This window comes from Rhinolophus sinicus, chromosome 18 (assembly GCF_057876585.1).
Source record: "Rhinolophus sinicus isolate RSI-liver-muscle chromosome 18, RSI-T2T, whole genome shotgun sequence".
Taxonomy (NCBI): domain Eukaryota; kingdom Metazoa; phylum Chordata; class Mammalia; order Chiroptera; family Rhinolophidae; genus Rhinolophus; species Rhinolophus sinicus.
Window position 1 is genome coordinate 16,995,054 of NC_142518.1, and position 12,817 is coordinate 17,007,870.

Consider the following 12,817-nt stretch of genomic DNA (forward strand, 5'->3'; position numbering starts at 1 on the left):
GTTCCAGGTAGTAAACTAAGAGAGGGAAAAAAACAACAACCCAAGTCCTGGGCACATTATTTCTTTCAGAATGGTTCCCTGAATCCATTGAAATGATGGCCCAATTTGATTGCAGCGTAGATCTACTTGAACGAAAGGTTTCTCTGAAACTATACTGAAGTCTGGTTCAACTGCCAGGAAAACATCATCTATCTCTATTTGCATTGGTTTGCTCTTCTCAGTAATGGAAAAATCACTTTTGTGTCATTAAGACCTAATGGTTCACAAGAGGCTTGTTTTGAAATTACCTCTTGTTGTCATCTCTTTGAATGACAGTGCATTTGATTATATTTCCAAGCTTCTTATCTCACATCCAAAAGAAGAATCACTGCCAATCTATGCCCTCAGTTAATTCCTGCTTAGAGTAGGTGATTATTTGTCATAAACATGAGAACGTTGAGAGGATAGGTTTTGATGAATTCGGACTATAAAGCAAATAGAATGGAGAAAGGGCTACCAATATAACTACATACTGACTGTATTCTTATCACAAACCTAGTCAGGTCAGTATATTACACTGTTTACCCTTGGATTCTGAAAGTGTCTATTATCTGAACACTTACTGGTGGCTTTCTGAGGTCTTCTCTACTTTTGAGAGTCTCATGAGCTAAAAAGATATCAGGGGATCCCTGTGAACGACTCCCAGTGGTTTACCATACGGGGTGCTCCAGAGCTCTGAGAATTGTGTCAGTGGGTGGAGCCTAGTTGTGCAGTCCCATAGAGTTGGAAATGGGTCTGCAGCACACACACACAGTTTGTTAGCAAGATTTCAAACTTTTAAGTATTTAGACATATGATATATGGGCCTACATTTATATTCTTGTCGTTACCCCACAAATGTGAGGAGCAGGTCCACATAGAGGTATTTTAAGTCACTGTAGAAATTAATGAATTAATTAGCATTTTTGGTTATTTTAAATACAGGTAGTTTGTCATCAAAGGTTTGATCATCTCTGAATGTATGAACAATCTGATTGTATCTAAGATATCTGAATCTAAGTGGCTGGGGGCTAGATTCTGGACCGAGGTAGAACAATTTGCTCCACCTCCGGCATAGTTCTTGGTATATAACAATTGCTTCGAAAATGATTGTTAAATGAATAAACAAATCCTTGAAGCATTTTATAAATGCCTCTCATCATGGACTATGTGTATGCCAGATAACTGGGCTTAGAAACTCTTTGACTGTTGAGTTCCCCTAAGACTGTTTTGGGGGGTCTTAGTCCTGTGATAAAGTCAGGGAACAGATGAGGGATTGGCAACCTCTTTGCTCCTGGAGGAAATGGACTACCTGTGACACTTCCCTTTTTGGTTTTTCGGATCTGCTGGAATTAGCTAGCAATAGTTCTGAAGAAGGAATGCAAAGTATGGACTTTGCATTTCTAAAGTATGGACTAAAAACATACTCCATCCACATGATGTCAAGACACATTCAAATTCAAGTGTAGAATTTTGGTCTTTTGCATATTACTGCTGCCATTGGATTTATTGAGCATCTACTTTGTGTCAAGCCTTCAACCATGTGAAAAAAAATGGAGGCAATTACAGCAGTACCACCCTTCACAGAATTATAAATCAGTTTATGAGGTACTGTCAAATTGACTATTTTCCTGACTTTAACAATCTATTTTACCACCTTCAACTTATCATGCGCTATTCCCTCTGATCCTGCTTTTTTATCGCCAAGGGACTATTGTGTTTATTCGTTTATTATCTTTCTCTCTCAGGAGAAGAAAAGGGCAGGGACTTTGCTTCACTGCTGATATTCCCAGTGCCTAGAAGAGTGCTTGGCACATTAAGTGCTCAATAAATATTTTGTTAATGAAAAAATTAATTTGGCATCAAAATTGCACTATTTCCTTCTTGTTCAATTTGACTTTGAATGGATAGGAGAACAGCACAAAGAAAAGCCATCTGATTTGACAGTGGGAGGTAATCCTGAAAGGACTGGGGGCAGATGAATAAATGCTGAGAATAGAGTTTAGATCTGGAGAACAGCTGGTGTCAAAGAAAAGTAGATGCATTGAGAAATTGTAGGGAGCAAGGACTTCTGGAATGTATTAACTTTCTTTCTGGCACATAGGAGTTTTAATTTGCAGAAACTTGCTGAAAGCACAAAGCTTTAAGCAAAGACATGTATTTGTTCATCCATTGGGCCATTAACAAAACTCTAAGATGTTACAGTGATGAGCCGAGTAACTCAGAAATAATTTTCTTCCCCTCGCCTCATAACAATTATTTTAATGGATTGCTGGGGTTTTACAGACATTTTTCTTTCTAACAGAAAAACTGACATCCTGCCAGACATAGAACTGACTTGATATAGTCAGAAAAACTAAAAATGATATATTTTGTAATTTCCTCCACATCTTTCCCATGGCTTTTTGCTGTTTGCCAGCAGCCCATTCATGATGCAAAATTTCTGTGTTTGAGCAGAAAACCTGGCTTGTTGTATCTTTCTCCTTTTCCCTTTCCTCTCCTCCATTCTCTCACCAACCAAGGCAAAAGTGAGTCTTTACCTTCAACTGTGAATCTTGAAGAAGATTGTGGGAGGGGCCACAAGTTAAAGGATTTCTAAGAACTTCTTCGTCTCCAAATATTCCAGACTGTAGACAATCCATCTGCATCAATTGGTGATTATAAGAGAAACACATTGAGATGTTCTGTGAAAATCTACAGAGAAAAAGAGCAACATATAACATATAACATTTACAAACTTTTGATTTAAGAAAATAAACTCTAACATTTTGAAATAAATCTAGATAGTTAAGAAACTTTGTGCCAGGGTCTTGGAATTGAAACCAAGATGCCAATTTAGAAATGGTTTTGCTTTTCTCCATGCTGGGCTCTAAAAGAAAATGTTGGGTGGCTCAGTAACAGTGTTCCAAACTCCTCTCTGCATAAATGACAATTCAGCAGAAATGCCAAAGAACGAAAACTGTGTTCCCACAGTCATGCCACCAGCCCTAGTTGAGTAAAGGGAAAGACAGACAGTCAGGTCATCTGTTTTGGCTTGGCATTAAAATCTTAGATGGCAACAAACAATTGGAAATTTAAATTTAAAAAACAATACCTATTTAAAACTGCATCAAAAACATGAAACACTGAAGGATAAATTTAATCAAATGTGTGGAAGTGACGTCCACTGAAAACTTAAAGGACTGCTGAGTAAAATGAAAGAAAACCTACAAAAAGGGAGAAATGTACTGTATTCATGGATTGGAAGACTCAAAATTATTTTTAAAATATCTATTTTCTCCAAATTCATCCATAGATTCAATACAATACCAATCAAAATCCCAGCAAGCTTTTTGGTAGAAATTGACTACCTGATCCTAAAAATTATATGGAAATGCAAAAGACTTAAATTAGCCAAAACAATAGTGAAAAAATAAAAGAACAGTGTTGGAGAGCTCAGAATCCCTGATTTTAAGGCTTACTAAAAAGCTACAGTAGTCAAGACAGCGTGGTATTGTCATTAGTATAGACATACAGATAAACGGAACAAAACAGGAAATCCAGAAACAGACCCACATATGTGATAGATTGATTTTTGATAAAAGTACCAAGATAATTGAGTGGTAAAAAACTACCTTTAAAAAAACATGCCATTCATAGCAGCATTATTCAAAATAGCCAAAAGCTGGAAACAACCCAAGTGTCCACTGATAGATGAGTGGATAAACAAAATGTGGTTTATACATACAATAAAATACCTTTCAGCCTTAAAAAGGAAGGAAATTCTGACACATGCTACAACATGGATAAGCCTTGAAGACATTATGCTAAGTGAAATAAGCCACACACACACACACACACACACACACACACACACACACACACACAAATACTATATGATTCCACTTATATGAGGTATCTAGAATGTTAAATTCATAGAGACAGAAAGTTTTGGAATGGTGCTTGCCAGGGCCTGGGGGAGTTATTATTTAATGGGCATAGAGTTTCAGTTTGAGATGGAAAAAAAGTTCTGGAGATTGGTTGTTCACTGTGAATGTACTTAACACTACTGAATTACATATTTTAAAATGGTTAAGATGGCAAATTATATATTATGTATATTTTACCATAATTAAAAATTAAAGTGGTACCAGAACAACTGGATATCTATAAGCAAAAGAAAAAAAAAGAACCTCAATCCTTATCTCACACTATATACAAAAATTAACATGAAATGGATCATAGACCTGAATGTAAAAGCCATAAGATTACTAGACCAAAACACAGAAGAAAATCTTTATGACTTTGGGTTGAGCAGAGATTTCTTAGCTGGGACACAAAAAAACATGAACCCATAAAGGAAAAAAATGGGTAAATTGAATTACATAAAAAATAAAAACATTTGGTGTTCAAAAGACACATTAAGAAAATGAGAAGGTAAGCTGAATACTGGGAGAAAATATTTGCAAAACACAAAATTTATAAAGAATTTCTATTTAGAATGTATAAAAATTCCTATAATTAATAATTGGACAAGTAATTTTTTAAAAGATTTGAATAAATAGTTCGTCAAAGAATATCTATAGGACATGGCCAAGAGATTTCTGGTTTCAGCTCCTACATGTAAAGTGCTTAGAAGTTGTTGCTACCATCCTTATATCAAGAAAAATATGGATAAACTAAAAATCAATGGCTTTTTAAAGACACATTAGAGGATTGAGATAACAGGGCAAATTGCCATCCTGAAATCTGGAGAGATAGGCACATACAGAGCTTCACTGCTGAGATCTGCTTACCTGGAACAGAAGCTGCTGGAACCATAATCTGGTGGGAACACTTAAATGGTAAATTTGATGAATTCTTGGAGGGTGAATATGGACTAGCATGAGATTAAGAAATTCCTGGGGGCTGCAATTATAGGGAGGACCCCGTAGTTCTGTGGGATTGTTCTCCAGTAACCCCCACCCCCACTCCGGTTCTCACCTTGAGGATCTGAGAAAGATCCCCTTGGAAGCCCTGGCAGGGGGAAGAGGAAGAATAACCATCAGGAAACCTTTCCAGAATATTCTCTGTCACAAAGGCCTACTACTCTCTGAGAGGTGGGAAGATTATGTTAGAGGGCAAGACTTTGTCAAAGGGTAATACTGCAATATTATCCCTGCTTAGGGAAGGTAATTTCAGCCCTCCCCAGCATTCCTGTCTCACCTAAGGAAAAATAAAAACAACCATAGTCAACAAAGGACAAGGCTTTGAGGAAATAGATTGGAACTGCTATAGTCAGGGAAAGGAGTAGGGGAACAATATCAAAATACCAGTAGGAGAAGAAAGAGAAAACAGGGCAGAAGAAATATTCAAAGTAGTAATGGCCAAGAATTTTACATATACTATATCATTAATATGACAGACACAAAACCACAGACCCAGGAAGCGCAGAGAACACCAAGCAGGATAAATACCAAAAACAAACAAACAAACAAACAAGCAGACAAACAAACAAATAAAAACTACACCTAGGAATATCATATTCAAACTGCAATAAAACAAAGGAGAAGGTGAAAATCTGGAAGGAAGGCAGGGCTGGGGGGTGGATGGGAGAAACTTTACTTTTAGAAGAATAATGATAAGAATTGACATGAGCTTCTCATCAGATTCCACATAATAAGCATTCTCAGGCCCAATTTCCAATGTGTGCCAATGAGGGTGTGTGGTGTGTGGTGGGGGGGGGGGGGAGTTTCCTCACACCAGTAAGCAATTCTCAGAAAACAGCAGGGTGTTCAATTAAACTCAATTCTGACACTATTTACCTGGAGATAGCATCAGATTCCACAGGTTAAGGGTTCAGTCCTACACAACTGACACCCTTCGGCATACCCACTTCAGGTGCCAGTTCCAAGTCCAGGTTGTCACCTGTGCTTCCGACTGACCTGCTATAGATTGGAGGTTCCCAGCACCCCCTCTTTAGGCTTGATTAATTTGCTAGAGTGGTTCACAAAACTAAGAGAAATAACAGATCACTAGTTCATTAGGAAAGGTTATAACCCAGCAACAGCCAGATGGAAGAGATGCATAAGGCAAGGTATATGGGAGAAGGCATGGAAGCTCCTAGTAGTAGAGAGAGGTGTACCACTCTCCCCAAATATCCACATGTTCACCAACCCAGAAACTCTCCAAAGCCCCTCCTTTTGGCTTTTTATGGAGGCTTCATTACATAGGCATGATTGATTAAATCGTTCACCATTGGAGATTGAACTCAATCTCTAGCACCTCTCCCCTCCCTGGAAGTTGAGGGTAGAACTGAAAGTTCCAATCTTCTAATCACATGGTTGGCTCCACTGGCAACCAGCTCCCATCCTTTTCTTTGGTGCTAGTCCAACAGTCACCCCATTAATACAACAAAAGACATCTTTATGACTCTTGTTACTTAGGAAATTCTAAGGGTTTTAGGAGCTCTGTGCCAGAAATGGGGAGGAAGACCAAATATGTATTTCTTATTATAAATTACAATATCACACCATGCAAGCAAGTGTAGAGTGAACTGAAATCACTGAAGTGTTGGGAAAAAACCACCTGCCAATTTAGAATTCTATATCCAGTGAAATTACCCTTCAAAAGTGAAGAAGGAAGATATGGTTGGGAACAACTTGTAGAATTTAAGAAATAGAACAAATTCTTTTTACTTGCTTAAATAATAGCAACAAGATATTTTGAAATCCTAAAACAATTCTGAGCAATGATCAGAAATGTTCTTGACTTCATTTATTCTGATTGTGATGATGTATAAAGCCAAGAGAACAAAAAATATTGCATGAAAAATATATAGACTGACCCTCATTTTAATTCCTGTTATTGTGGATATGTAATAATTCTGTTTATGTTTTTCAATGTTATTTGTTCATAATTCATTATTTTGATTTTTGTAATCTTTTATGGAATTTTGAAATATTGACAGAACAAACATGTTATGCCAACTTTGAAACTTTTTCATTATTTAGTGTTGTTTAGATCTTGTCCATTTATTTAATATCAAAAGATGGAGGCCTGTTTAATGATTGTGAATTTTTTCACTGTTTTAGATTATTACCATTCTTGAGAGATTATTCCACGGTAGGAAATTAAATGCTGTTTACTATGCATTCACATTTTTTCTTTTAAAAAGCAGCTTTGAAATAACTTCTCATTATATGAATGGTTTTTTTAAAAAAAGCTGTTAAAGTGTAAGCACACATGTACGTGCACATATGTGCACACACACACACACAGACACACAAATACAGTGAAGGAGAAATAAAGACTTTCTCAGACAAAGACTGAGAGATTTCATTGCCATGAGACCTGCCCTATAAGAAATGTTAAAAGAAGTTCTTTAGGCAGAAGGAAAATGATACAGGTCAGAAACTGGGATCTACATAAAGAAGAGCATCAGAGAAGGTATATGTGAAGGTAAAATAATTTTTTCTTCTTATGAAGATAGCTTTGTTGGAAACAAAGCAGTAACAACGTATTGGGTAATTATAGTGTATGGATAAGTAAAATGAATGACAGCAATGTCACAAGGGATGAGAGAGAGGAATTGGGAATACTCAGTTATAAGGTACCTGCACCACACATGAAGCAGTACAATGTTATTTGGAGGTGGACTTAGATTATTTTTCAATGTATATTGTAAACCCTAGGTAAATCATTAAAAAGTTTTTAAGAAAGAAGTATAAATGATACACCAAGAGGAGATAAAATGTAATAATATAAAATGCTTCATTAAAACCAAACCAGAGAAGTAGAACTGAGAGAAACAAAGAACAAATGCAGAAAAACAGTTGCAAATGGCCAATAGTCACTAAAAAGACTCCACATCATTAATCATCAGGGAAGTGCAAGATATAATAAAAACTGCTAGTGCTGCCGAGGATGCAGAACAACCGAATCTCTCATACTCTGCTGGTGGGAATGTAAAATAGCACACAGTCACTTTGGAAAAACAGTTTGGCAGTTTATTTTAAAGTTAAACATATACTTACCTCATGACACAGCAATTCCACTCCTAAGTATTTACCCCAGAGAAATGAAACATGTCCATACAAAGACCTGTTCACAAAATTACAGAAATGGAGAACAGATTAGTGGTTGCCAATAGTTAAGGATGGGGTGGGGGTAGAGGGTTAAGCAGGAGGGGAGCAGGTGTGGCTGTATAAGGGCAACATAAGGGATCCTTAGAGATGGAAGTGTACTGTTTCTTGACTGTATCCATGTCAGTGTCCTGGTTGTGATATGGTACTATAGTTTTGCAAGATGTTACCATTGGGAGACACTGGGTAAAGGATACATGGGATTTTTCTGTATTATTTCTCATAACTGAATGTGAAATTACAACTATCTCAAAATTAAAAGCTGAATTGAAAATTTAAGGCAGACAACATATAAAAAACAAACAAATATTGACACGAATTTTTAGAAACATACTCAATGTATTAAAGAGGTATAGATAGATATAACATAGTGAGTCATCATGTGTAGCTAGCCATTGATTATTTATGCCAATCGAGGCAAATGAAAGTAAAGATCAATTAAGACATAACCTTTGTTTTTGATCTAAGAATAACATATATGTCTTGGAAAGCCTCAGATTTATACACACATATATAACTTTTCTGCAGGCTTACCTAGCTAGTAATGTGTGATCTAGGAGATATGCTTCCCTCCCCCACTTTTGAACATCTTTTGTTTCCAGAATGATCTTTTAAAGTAGTGCTAGCCTTACGTAAGTGTCTTTTAGGTAACCCAGATATTATTCCATTCATAGGAAAACACAGTACTAAATGCTCTAAGACATTAAAGAGTGAAAGTCCTGCCGCCCCGTGCACGCTCCGTCCAGCCCGGCCTCGCCAGGCGGAGTCCGGGCTGAGAAGGCACCGTTGGTGGCCTGGCCTGCGACGGAAATCATCCCGAAATCGGTATCTTCATCCTCACTCTTGGTCTGGTGGCCAAAAGGGAAGATGGCGAACGACTCCCTTGCAAAAAGTCTGGTGGACATCGATCTCTCCTCCCTGCAGGATCCTGCTGGGATTTTTGAGCTGGTGGAAGTGGTTGGAAATGGCACCTACGGACAAGTCTATATGGGTTGACATGTTAAAACAGGTCAGCGGACAGCCATCAAAGTCATGGATGTTACTGAGGATGAAGAGGAAGAAATCAAACTGGAGATAAATACGCTGAAGAAATACTCTCATCATAGGAATATTGCAACATATTACGGTGCTTTCATTAAAAAGAGCCCTCCAGGACATGATGACCAGCTCTGGCTTGTGATGGAGTTCTGCGGGGCCGGGTCCATCACAGACCTCGTGAAGAACACCAAAGGGAACACGCTCAAAGACGACTGGATAGCTTACATCTCCAGGGAGATCTTGAGGGGTCTGGCGCATCTTCACATCCATCACGTGATTCACCGGGACATCAAGGGCCAGAATGTGCTGCTGACCGAGAATGCAGAGGTGAAGCTCGTGGATTTTGGTGTGAGTGCTCAGCTCGACAGGACCGTTGGAAGGAGAAATACGTTCATAGGCACCCCCTACTGGATGGCTCCGGAGGTCATCGCCTGTGATGAGAACCCAGATGCCACCTATGATTACCGAAGTGACCTTTGGTCTTGTGGCATTACAGCTATTGAGATGGCAGAAGGTGCTCCCCCTCTCTGTGACATGCATCCAATGAGAGCACTGTTACTCATTCCCAGAGACCCTCCTCCCCGGCTGAAGTCAAAAAAATGGTCAAAGAAAATTTTCAGTTTTATAGAAGGGTGCCTGGTGAAGAACTACATGCAGCGGCCCTCCACAGAGCAGCTTCTGGAACAGCCTTTTATCAGGGATCAGCCAAACGAACGGCAAGTTAGAATCCAGCTCAAGGACCACAGAGACCGGACCAGAAAGAAGAGAGGAGAGAAAGATGAAACTGAGTATGAGTACAGTGGGAGTGAGGAAGAAGAGAAGGACGTGCCTGAACAGGAAGGCGAGCCAAGCTCCGTTGTCAACGTGCCCGGCGAGTCCACCCTTCGCCGGGATTTCCTGAGACTGCAGCAGGAGAACAAGGAGCGCTCCGAGGCTCTTCGCAGACAGCAGCTCCTGCAGGAACAGCAGCTCCGGGAGCAGGAAGAGTATAAAAGGCAGCTGCTGGCGGAGAGACAGAAGCGGATCGAGCAGCAGAAAGAGCAGAGGCGGCGGCTAGAGGAGCAACAAAGGAGAGTGAAGCTAGAAGGCAGCAGGAACGTGAACAGCGACGGAGAGAACAGGAACAGAAGAGGCGCTTAGAGGAGCTGGAGAGAAGGCGGAAAGAAGAAGAGGAGAGGAGACGGGCAGAAGAGGAGAAGAGGAGAGTTGAGAGAGAACAGCACGACCACCAGAGGCCGCACCCACAGCTCCCGCAGCACCCGCAGCACCCGGATCGGAGCAAGCCCAGCTTCCACGCCCCAGACCCTAAGCCCCACCACAAGCCCACCGACCGCGCTCGAGAGGTTCCTGTGAGAACAACATCTCGTTCCCCTGTTCTGTCCCTTCGGGACTCCCCACTACAGGGCAGTGGGCCGCAGAGTAGCCAAGCAGGTCAACGAAACTCCACTAGCAGTATTGAGCCCAGGCTGCTGTGGGAGAGAGTGGAGAAGCTGGTGCCCAGGCTGGGCAGTGGCAGCTCCTCTGGGTCGAGCAACTCGGGATCCCAGCCTGGCCCCCACCCTGGGTCTCAGAGCGGCTCGGGGGAGCGCTTCCGAGTGAGATCATCATCCAAATCTTAAGGCTCTCCATCTCAGCGCCTTGAAAATGCAGCGAAAAAAACCTGAAGATAAAAAAGAAGTGTTTAAACCTCTCAAACCTGCTGGTGAAGTGGATTTGACTGCACTGGCCAAGGAGCTTCGGGCAGTGGAAGATGTGCGACCGCCGCACAAGGTGACAGACTACTCCTCGTCCAGTGAAGAGTTGGGGACCACGGATGAGGAGGACGACGATGCAGAGCAGGAGGAGGCGGAGGAGCCCACGTCCGGAGGACACCAGAGCCGCGTCATCTCTGAATTTGAGCAACGGTGAAACGGAGTCCGTGAAAACCATGATTGTCCACGACGATGTAGAAAGTGAGCCGGCCATGACCCCATCCAAGGAGGGCACTCTGATCGTCTGCCAGAGTACAGTTGACCAAAAGCGTGCCAGCCATCATGAGAGCAATGGTTTTGCCGGTTGCATTCACCTTTTGCAGATCTCTTACAGCAAAGCCCTTCCTCCTCCACCTCCTCCACTTCCTCCTCCCCATCTTCCAGCCAGCTGACTCCCACCATGTCCCCACAGACACCCCAGGACAAGCTCACTACTACTGAGACTCAGTCCGCTAGTAGCACACTCCAGGAACACAAATCTCCCTCCTCCTTTACACCTTTTATAGACCCCAGATTACTACAGATTTCTCCATCTAGTGGGACAACAGTGACTTCTGTGGTGGGATTTTCCTGTGATGGAATGAGACCGGAAGCCATAAGGCAAGATCCTACCTGGAAGGGCTCAGTGGTCAATGTGAATCCCACCAACACTAGGCCACAGAGTGACACCCCAGAGATCCGTAAATACAAGAAGAGATTTAACTCTGAGATTCTGTGTGCTGCTTTATGGGGAGTGAATTTACTAGTGGGAACAGAGAGTGGCCTGATGCTGCTGGACAGAAGTGGCCAAGGGAAGGTGTATCCTCTGATCAACCAAAGACGGTTTCAACAAATGGATGTCCTCAAAGGCTTAGATGTCTTGGTGACAATATCTGGCAAAAAGGATAAGTTACGTGTCTACTATTTGTCCTGGTTAAGAAATAAAATACTTCATAATGATCCGGAAGTTGAGAAGAAGCAGGGATTGATAACCGTGGGGGATTTGGAAGGATGTGTGCACTATAAAGTTGTAAAATATGAAAGAATCAAATTTCTGGTAATTGCTTTGAAGAGTTCTGTGGAAGTTTATGTGTGGGCACCCAAGCCATATCACAAATTTATGGCCTTTAAGTCGTTTGGAGAATTGGTACATAAGCCACTGCTCGTGGATCTCACCGTTGAGGAAGGTCAGAGGCTGAAAGTGATCTATGGGTCCTGTGCTGGGTCCCATGCTGTCGACATGGACTCAGGATCAGTGTATGACATTTACCTACCAACACATATCCAGTGTGGAATCAAACCCCATGCAATCATCATCCTCCCCAACACAGATGGAATGGAGCTTCTGGTGTGCTATGAAGACAAGGGGTTTACGTAAACACCTACGGAAAGATCACCAAGGACGTGGTCCTGCAGTGGGGAGAGATGCCCACGTCTGTAGCATACATCCGATCCAATCAGATGATGGACTGGGGGGAAAAGGCCATAGAGATCCGATCTGTGGAAACTGGTCACCTGGATGGGTGTTTATGCACAAAAGGGCTCAAAGACTGAAGTTCTTATGTGAACGCAAGGACAAGGTATTCTTCGCATCTGTTCGGTCTGGTGGCAGCAGTCAGGTTTACTTCATGCCGCTGGGCAGGACTTTGCTGAGCTGGTAGAAGCGCCGCGGTGAGGTGGCCCGTCCCTGAGGACATCACGATCCTGAGAACTTGGAATTCCTGGCAATTGGAGCTCAGAGCCGCACTGGGGGAGTCCAGGACAGACAGCTGTGTGCGCAGACACCACGTGTGGGCTTCTTGTCTCCTCTCCCTCCTGCTCCTCCCTTACCAGGCTCCCCCCATTCTTTTCTTTTCCTTACTCAGAAAATAAATTGAGGCTGCCATGCAGCTGGTGCTGTTCACATTCTACCATCAGGTGCTACAAGCC

General features: G+C 41.5%; 1 protein-coding gene and 1 pseudogene across 2 annotated transcripts in view; both read left to right on the forward strand.

Annotated features, from left to right (window-relative positions):
- Nucleotides 1–12,817, forward strand: part of POLA1 (DNA polymerase alpha 1, catalytic subunit) — a 313,058-nt gene that overhangs the window by 14,861 nt on the left and 285,380 nt on the right. The gene's annotated exons all lie outside the window — the stretch shown is intronic.
- On the forward strand, nt 8,887–12,798 carry LOC109461089 (mitogen-activated protein kinase kinase kinase kinase 4 pseudogene; annotated as a pseudogene).